Genomic DNA, 7,840 nt, shown 5'->3' on the forward strand with positions numbered 1-7,840 from the left:
AAACTGAGCTTGCGTGCTGCCTTTGGCACGTATTCCACAGGTTTCCTACCCCTGCACTAAGAATTGCTGCTCCACATCAACATTCTTGCCCTCATTTTCTGCCCAGGATCAAGAATCACAACTGACAACAGCACAATGATGTACTAGATCAACAGCCAAGGAGGAGCAAGATCTCAGTCTTCGTGCACAGAAGTGATGAAGCTCTGGAATTGGTGTCTAACCCACCAAATCAGTAGCTGCCTACCTATTGGGTCTGAAGAACATCTTAGCAGACACTCTGGACAGGCATTTTTGCCAGGACCACAAGTGGGAGCTGGGCAATCCTAATTCTTGCAAGATCTGGGCCTCCCCACAGATAGAAATCTTTGACATCATCCAACATGAAGTGCCAGCACTCCCCCTCAAGGGGAGAACTCAGCTGCAATTCTCTGGGGAGATGCCTTCCTCACACCTTGACCTTGGATTCTGTTATATGCCTATGTTCCAACACCACTGCTCCTCAGAGTCCTGAAGACACTGAAACAGGAGAAAAGTGGTTAACCTCAGAGCCCCATCATAACTGAGACAGGTTGGGTTCCTGGACCTGATTTCTCTAAGTCAAAGGCCACCTCTTCTTTCTTTGGTCACAGACCTCCTGACCCAGGAGTCTGGCCATGTAACTCATCCCAATCTCTCCTCGTTACACCTACATGCTTGGCTTTCAGGCCTACAGCAGGATTGTTCTCTTGAGGTGCAGTCCATGCTGCTGAAGAGTAGAAAATCCACCACAAGGAAAACCTACCTCCCAAAGTGGAAGCGTTTCCAGCTTTGATGCGCACAGCGGTCATTATCTCCATGTGAAGCTCACCTCTCTGTCATACTTGGCTACATGTTAAACTTAAAAACCCTTGAGTTATCATTCAGCTCCATCAAAGTCCACCTAGCTGCCATTTCAGCCTTTCACCAACCAGTTGAAGGGTTTTCAGTTTTTGTGCATCCTACTACAAGATTCCTGAAGAGACTGATCAACCTCTTTCCTCACCTAGGACAGCCCGCTTCATCTTTGGGTCTTTATTTAGTTCTCAATGTTAAGAGAACCTCCATCCACCTTGAACCCTTGGGGAATTGTTTGGTTCTGCACTTATCCTACAAAACCATGTTCTTTTTAGCCATTATTTCAGCCAGAAGGATAAGTGAATTGGGAGCTAATGATGGCGGTGTGGTATTTCAATCTTTTCCCTTCTACTGGCACCTCCTGTAGGTTACCAATCTTGCTAGGTGGGTCTTCGATGGCTCAGCCCTCTGGCCAAGAGACACAGTCAAGAATAGACCCCTTCAAGGACAGCAAAGAGCTCACCTGTCTGCCCTCACCAGGACCTTGAGCACCGTCTCTGGGCCCTTTAAACCCAGTCTTTTGCTCAGGTTTGTGAAGAAGCCTTATCCTCTTCTCTGGACTTAGGCCACTTTGCCAGTGTGGAGAACCTGGACCTGCTCACTACTCCAGGTTCCAGTCCAGGGACCCTATAAACAGCAGGCCTGCACTGCTTCCATCAATTGGTTGCTGCTGTGATCCCTAGGCCTCTTCCTACCTGGTCCCTTTGCCTTTGCCCATTACCTGGGTTATAGTTCTCAGGTGCTGTCTCTCCCCCAGATCCAGGGTATTCAGTCAGTTAAGCTCCTTTGGCCATGGAGCAGAACCCTTCCTAGCCCCTCTGCTCCCAGCCAGGAACCACCTTGTAAAGAGCCTGCAGCTTTTTATCTAAGCCTGTGGGCTCTGATTGGCTGCTTCCGTCAGACCTCTCTAGGCAGACCTGGAAACCCCACCTCTGCTGCTCCCTCCTGGGGCAGGGTTTAACAGGACTGCAAGGCCTCCAGCAGGGGACACTGTCACGGGGCTTTTGTAGCTGATCCACTGGATACAATTTTCTATCAAGACAAGGTGACTCTTAATCCTCATCCTCATTTTCTATCCAAAATGATGTGAAAAATGAACCAGAATCAGGACATGCAGCTACCGTTTTTTTACCCCAGAACCTCATACTTCAATGGAAGAAGCCAATCTACTTACTCTAGGTGTGAGAAGCCCACTTGCTTTCGATCTCAAGAGGACCAAATCCTTCAGATCCTTTCCTAGGCTCTTTGTCTCCATTGCAGAGAGAATGAAGGGAGTGTCTCTTTCCACACAAAGATTGTCTAAATGGGTCTTCAGGATGCACCTTAGTCTGTTACAAAGCTTCTGAGGTGCACCTTCCAGTTAGGATGACAGCTCATTCCATCAGAGCTCAATCCATTTCTGTAGCCCTGCTTATAAACATGCCCATTACAGACATTTGCAAACCTGCCATCTGGTCATCTATACACACCTTTTCCCAACATTATGCTGTCATTCATGCCTCCAGATCAGATGTGACCTTTGCTGAGGCCATTCTCCAAACTATTGTAAACTCAATTTCTCAGCACCCTCCTCCATAATTGAGATACTGCTCGGGAGTCATCTAACATGGAGCACTTACAGGGACAATAGCTCGAAGGAAACTACTTATATGGACACTGGAGTTCTTGGAGATGTTTTCTCCCTATGGGTGCTCCACTAATGGCCCTTCTTTCACCTCTGCTTTGGAGTTCTCTTCTTCAGACTGTGTTTAAGAAGTAACTGGAGCAGTGGTGGTTCCACCCTTCCTATATATCCTCATTCTGGAGCATGAGGGTGTGTATGACAGGGACCCGTGGACTCTGCTGATGAAAAAAATCTCTGATTGAAGGCTAAAACATGTGAACATCTAATGTGGAGCAACCAGAGGGATAAAACATCTTGAAGAACTCCAGTTACTGTACAAGTACCTGCTCCTTTTTTATCCTGGGCTCTCTCCTCTCTTTCTTTCATGGGTGTAGTTGTCTTTCTCATCATCTTTTTCCAGTGTCTGTTATCCTTCTGATTTAATTTGTAATTTTTTTTTACACCCTACCTTCCTCTAAATGTTTCCTTCATCCCTCTCATAGAATGGCTTGCCATTAAAGGCTAGAGATCTGGGATCAGTGAACTCTGATTTCCAAGTTGGCACACCTGAGCAGGAATCAAGTGATTTCCCCTATAAGATCAAGAGGAAGTTGCAGAGAAAGGGTTGGGGTGTTGCATAGGGAGACTGGGAAGTGAGACTACAGGCAGAAAAGGCATGGGAGGGCATCAATAAGAGGGTAAGCAGATGTACCTTGAGTTTTATTTTAAGTTTACTTTGTAAATAAACCGAGACCCCAAGAAACAGTGTTGTGAATAGACAAAACAGGTATGTGAAGTTTGTTTGAGGAACTAAGAGGAGAAACTGAGGTAAGAGTCCACTACAGGTCTGCTCTGGGGCCACTAGGGGGTGTTTGGGATGATTCTACTCAGGGTACGTCTACACTACGGAATTATTCCGATTTTACATAAACCGGTTTTATAAAACAGATTGTATAAAGTCGAGTGCACGCGGCCACACTAAGCACATTAATTCGGCGGTTTGCGTCCATGGTCCGAGGCTAGGGTCGATTTCCGGAGTGTTGCACTGTGGGTAGCTATTCTGTAGCTATCCCATAGTTCCCGCAGTCTCCCCCACCCCTTAGAATTCTGGGTTGAGAGCCCAGTGGCTGATGGGGCAAAAATCATTGTCGCGGGTGGTTCTGGGTAAATGTCATCAGTCATTCCTTTCTCCGGGAAAGCAACGGCAGACAATCATTTCGCGCCCTTTTTCCCTGGATTGCCCTGGCAGATGCCATAAAACGGCAACCATGGAGCCCGTTCAGCTTTTTTTTTTACAGTCACCTTATGTGTACTGGATGCCGCGGACAGAGGCGATACTCCAGTGCTACACAGCAGCATTCATTTGCTTTTGCATGATAACAGAGATGGTTACCAGTCGTTCTGTACCGTCTGCTGCCAGTGTAATTTGACAATGAGATGACGGTTATCTCCTTCTGTGCTGTCTGCTGCTATCATGGGTGCCCCTGGCTGAGATCGGCCGGGGGCGCAAAAGCAAAACTGGGAATGGCTCTCCGAGTCAATCCCTCCTTTATGGTTTCTAAAAATAGAGTTAGTCCTGCCTAGAATATGGGACAAATGTACTAGAGAAGCAGTGTATCAGAGAGCACAGCTGCTCTGTGTCAGATCCCGCAGAAATGATGAGCTACATGCCATTCACAGGGAGTGCCCCTGCAACAACCCCACTCGTTGCTTCCCTCCTCCCCCAACCTTCCTGAGCTACCGTGGCAGTGTCCCCCCCATTTGTGTCATGAAGTAATAAAGAATGCAGGAATAAGAAACACTGAGTTTTTAGTGACATAAAATGAGGGCGAGGCAGCCTCCTGGTGCTATGATAGTCCAGGCAGGACATTAAGCATTGTGGGGGAGAGGAGCCCAGCATCCCGCTGCTATGATAGTCCAGGTAGGACAGAATCTTTTCTTTTCACATGAAAGGGAGGGGACTGATTGAAGCTCAGCCCCCAGTTGCTATGATGAAGATGGTTACCAGCTGTTCTGTACCATCTACCGGGAATGACTGGGAGTCATTCCTATTTTCACCCAGGCGCCCCCAGCCAGCCTCACCTGAAGCCAGCCAGGAGCGCTCACGGGTTCATAAGAAGGACGGTTACCAGTCCTACTGCACCGTCTGCCACCACGGAGGGGAGAGCAGCAGATACTGCTCTTCACTGCTGCAGCATCGCGTCTGCCAGCAGCATTCAGTAGACATAGGGTGACATTGAAAGAAGTCAAGAAACGATTTCTTTCCCTTTTCTTTCATGTGTGTGGGGGGGGAGGAGGGAGTAAATTGACGAGCTATTCCCTGAACCACGCCGGACAATGTGTTTGAACATACAGGCATTGGGAGCTCAGCCAAGAATGCAAATACTTTTCAGAGACTGCTGTGGACTGTGGGATAGCTGGAGTCCTCAGTACCCCCTCCCTCCCTCCATGAGCGTCCGTTTGAGTCTCTGGCTTCCTGTTACGCTTGTCACGCAGCACTGTGTAGCCTGTAGATTTTTTTTTCAAACGCTTTGGCATTTCGTTTTCTGTAACGGAGCTCTGATAGAACAGATTTGTCTCCCCATACAGAGGTCAGATCCAGTATCTCCCGTACGGTCATGCTGGAGCTCTTTTTGGATTTGGGACTGCATTGCCACCCGTGCTGATAAGAGCTCCACGGTGGGCAAACAGGAAATGAAAATCAAAATTTCGCGGAGCTTTTCCTGTTTACCTGGCCACTGCATCCGAGTTGAGATTGCTGTCCAGAGCGGTCACAGTGGTGCACTGTGGGATGCCGCCCGGAGGCCAATACCGTCGATTTGCGGACACACTAACCCTAATCCGATATGGTAATACCAATTTTAGCGCTACTCCTCTTGTCGGGGAGGAGTACAGAAACCGATTTAAAGAGCCCTTTATATCGATATAAAGGGCCTCGTAGTGTGGACGGGTACAGCGTTAAATCGGTTTAACGCTGCTAAAATTGGTTTAAACACATAGTGTAGACCAGGCCTCAGTGACAATCTCTCTCTTCCTGCCTGGCTCCAACCCCCTGTCAAATTTCTGCACCTCCCCACTTTGGATGTCCTGTCCCTCAGATCTCTTGTCCTCTCCATTCTCCTAGATCAGTGGTTTTCACTCTGTAGTCCGCTGACCCCTGGGATTCTGCAGACTATGCCTAAGATTTTCTAAGGGGTCCACCCCTCCATTTGAAAATTTTTAGGTGTCTGCAAATGAAAAAAGGTTGAAAATTGCTGTCCTAGACGCTCTTTACCCTTTTTTGCTTTTCCCTGAATGCTCTCTCTCTTCTTGGGACTCTCTTTATCTTTTCAATGGGCTCCTTCTTCTAACCTCGCTCTACACAGATTTCCATTCTTGGCTCTCTTTCCTTTCCCCCACATAACAAGAAGTCTCACCCTCTCACCCCTCCTAGTAAGTTCCCACACATCCTTAGTGTTTTCCCCAGGGCTGGCTCCAGGCACCAGTGAAGGAAGGAGGTGCCTGGGGCAGCCAATAGAAAGAGGAGGCACTCTGTCCATTATTGGGGCGGCACATCCGGGTCTTCGGTGGCAATTTCACGGCGGATCCTTCAGTCCCTCTCTTCTTCTTTGGCAGCACTTCGGCGGCAGCTCAATCGGGTTTTTCTTTTTCTTTCTTTTCTTTTCTTTTTTCTTTTTCTTCACTGCTTGAGGCGGCAAAAAAGCTGGAGCCAGCCCTGTTCCCCACACTGCAGTCCCCTTCTTTATTCCATTTGGACACTCAACCTCACTGAAATCTCAATAGTGCCCTGCTTCCCTTTGCATCAAATCCTCTGTCCCAGCACCCCCCACCCCCATTGCACAGCAGCTTCTGCTCCTTGTATCCCAGCCTCTAACTCATCCCTTCTGCCACTGACACTTAGTCACTTTCCTGTTCTGCCCCACAGTGCTGCACCATCTCTCTCTTACTCCTTAACACCCCGCTGCCAACCTATTCTGTCTCCAGCAGCTCCTCATTTCCCCCTTGCACCTCTAACTAGTGGCACCCCAGTAACTCAGACTTGATGATCTAATGATCCCTTCTGGCCTTAAACTCTATGAACCCCCATCTTAGCAGCCCCTAAGCACCAGTCACCTCTTCCCCAAAGGTCACTAAGTATTACACACCCTCTACCTTCCATCCCCCTGCTCTGCCCCCAGCCTCCCATCTGCTTATCCTCTGCTATCACCCAACCTCCCCACACAGGATCCTCACGGCTGGCCCATTCTCCCCTGAGCCACCTTGGGCTGAAGAGGCTGGGCAGGGGCAGAGCAGCAGGAAAAAGGAGTGTCATGGGGCCCCCTGCCTGCTAGGAGGTGGGCTGCAGGGAGTTGGCCGGAAGCCCCTGGGGCAGGCACTCTGGGTGGGGGCCCTAACTCTGTCTACAGCCTGGGCCTGAGAGACTGGCAAGGTGTGGCGGGACTTGACTGTGGCCTTTCCATCTGCTGTCTTGCCTAGCAACAGGGCTATCCCTTTTGTGATTGGGTGATATTAGCCTCACCCCCGCCCCCCCCAAGGAAAGGGCCTGAGGGGAAACCAAAACCACCTAGCGCCTCAGGATGGCATGAGGCAGAGTCCCTCGCATTCTCATTGGCCGAGGCTGCTCTATCCTTGCCCTGATTGGCTATCCAAGGGGTGGGCTGGGCGGTCTTTAGCCAGAACAGCCTCGTGCTGGTCTCTGCGGTGAAGGTAGGAGGGAGGCTGGGAGGCAGCCGGCTTCTCCCCCCACCCCCCCCGTTGCGGTGCCCAGCCTGAGGTAACTGTTCCAGCAATCTCTGCCCTGCCCCCACTCGGAACAACGGCCCCACCCCACAGTGCCCTGTGTGTTGAGGGGGGAGGGTTGCTCTCCGCTGGGCAGTGCCCCTTCCACGTCCTGCCTCTCCAGCAGGCAAACTCGGCGCCGGAGTCAGGTGGTTTGGGGCCTCAGGCACAGCACACGGCCAGGCCCACGGCTCACCCTGCACAGGGTCCTGGGGCTCTCGCAGGCCCCTTTTCTCCCCAAAGTGGCAGGGACATGGGGCTCCTTTAGTGAGTACATTGGCGAGGGCAGCTGCGCTGGGCCTGCCGTGCTTTTCTCCTGCTGCTGCTGCTGCTGAAGTGGCTTTGGCAAGGCCCGGCAGAGCACTGGGTCTTGGCAGTTACGCCCCAGTGAGCTGCACAGGGACATTTGCACCCTTCAGAGCTACTCTCTCAGGCTCTCTACAGACTCAGATATACGTCACCGCATCAATGAGACCTGGGCCACAGGCTCCAACGTAATTTCACAATCACAAGGCTAGAAATTTACTTAAAAACAAAAAGCTCAGATTCTGATGCAATCCCATGACTCCAGGAGCTGAGGCCCTT

The sequence above is a fragment of the Gopherus evgoodei genome, chromosome 3, assembly GCF_007399415.2.
Source record: "Gopherus evgoodei ecotype Sinaloan lineage chromosome 3, rGopEvg1_v1.p, whole genome shotgun sequence".
NCBI lineage: Eukaryota > Metazoa > Chordata > Testudines > Testudinidae > Gopherus > Gopherus evgoodei.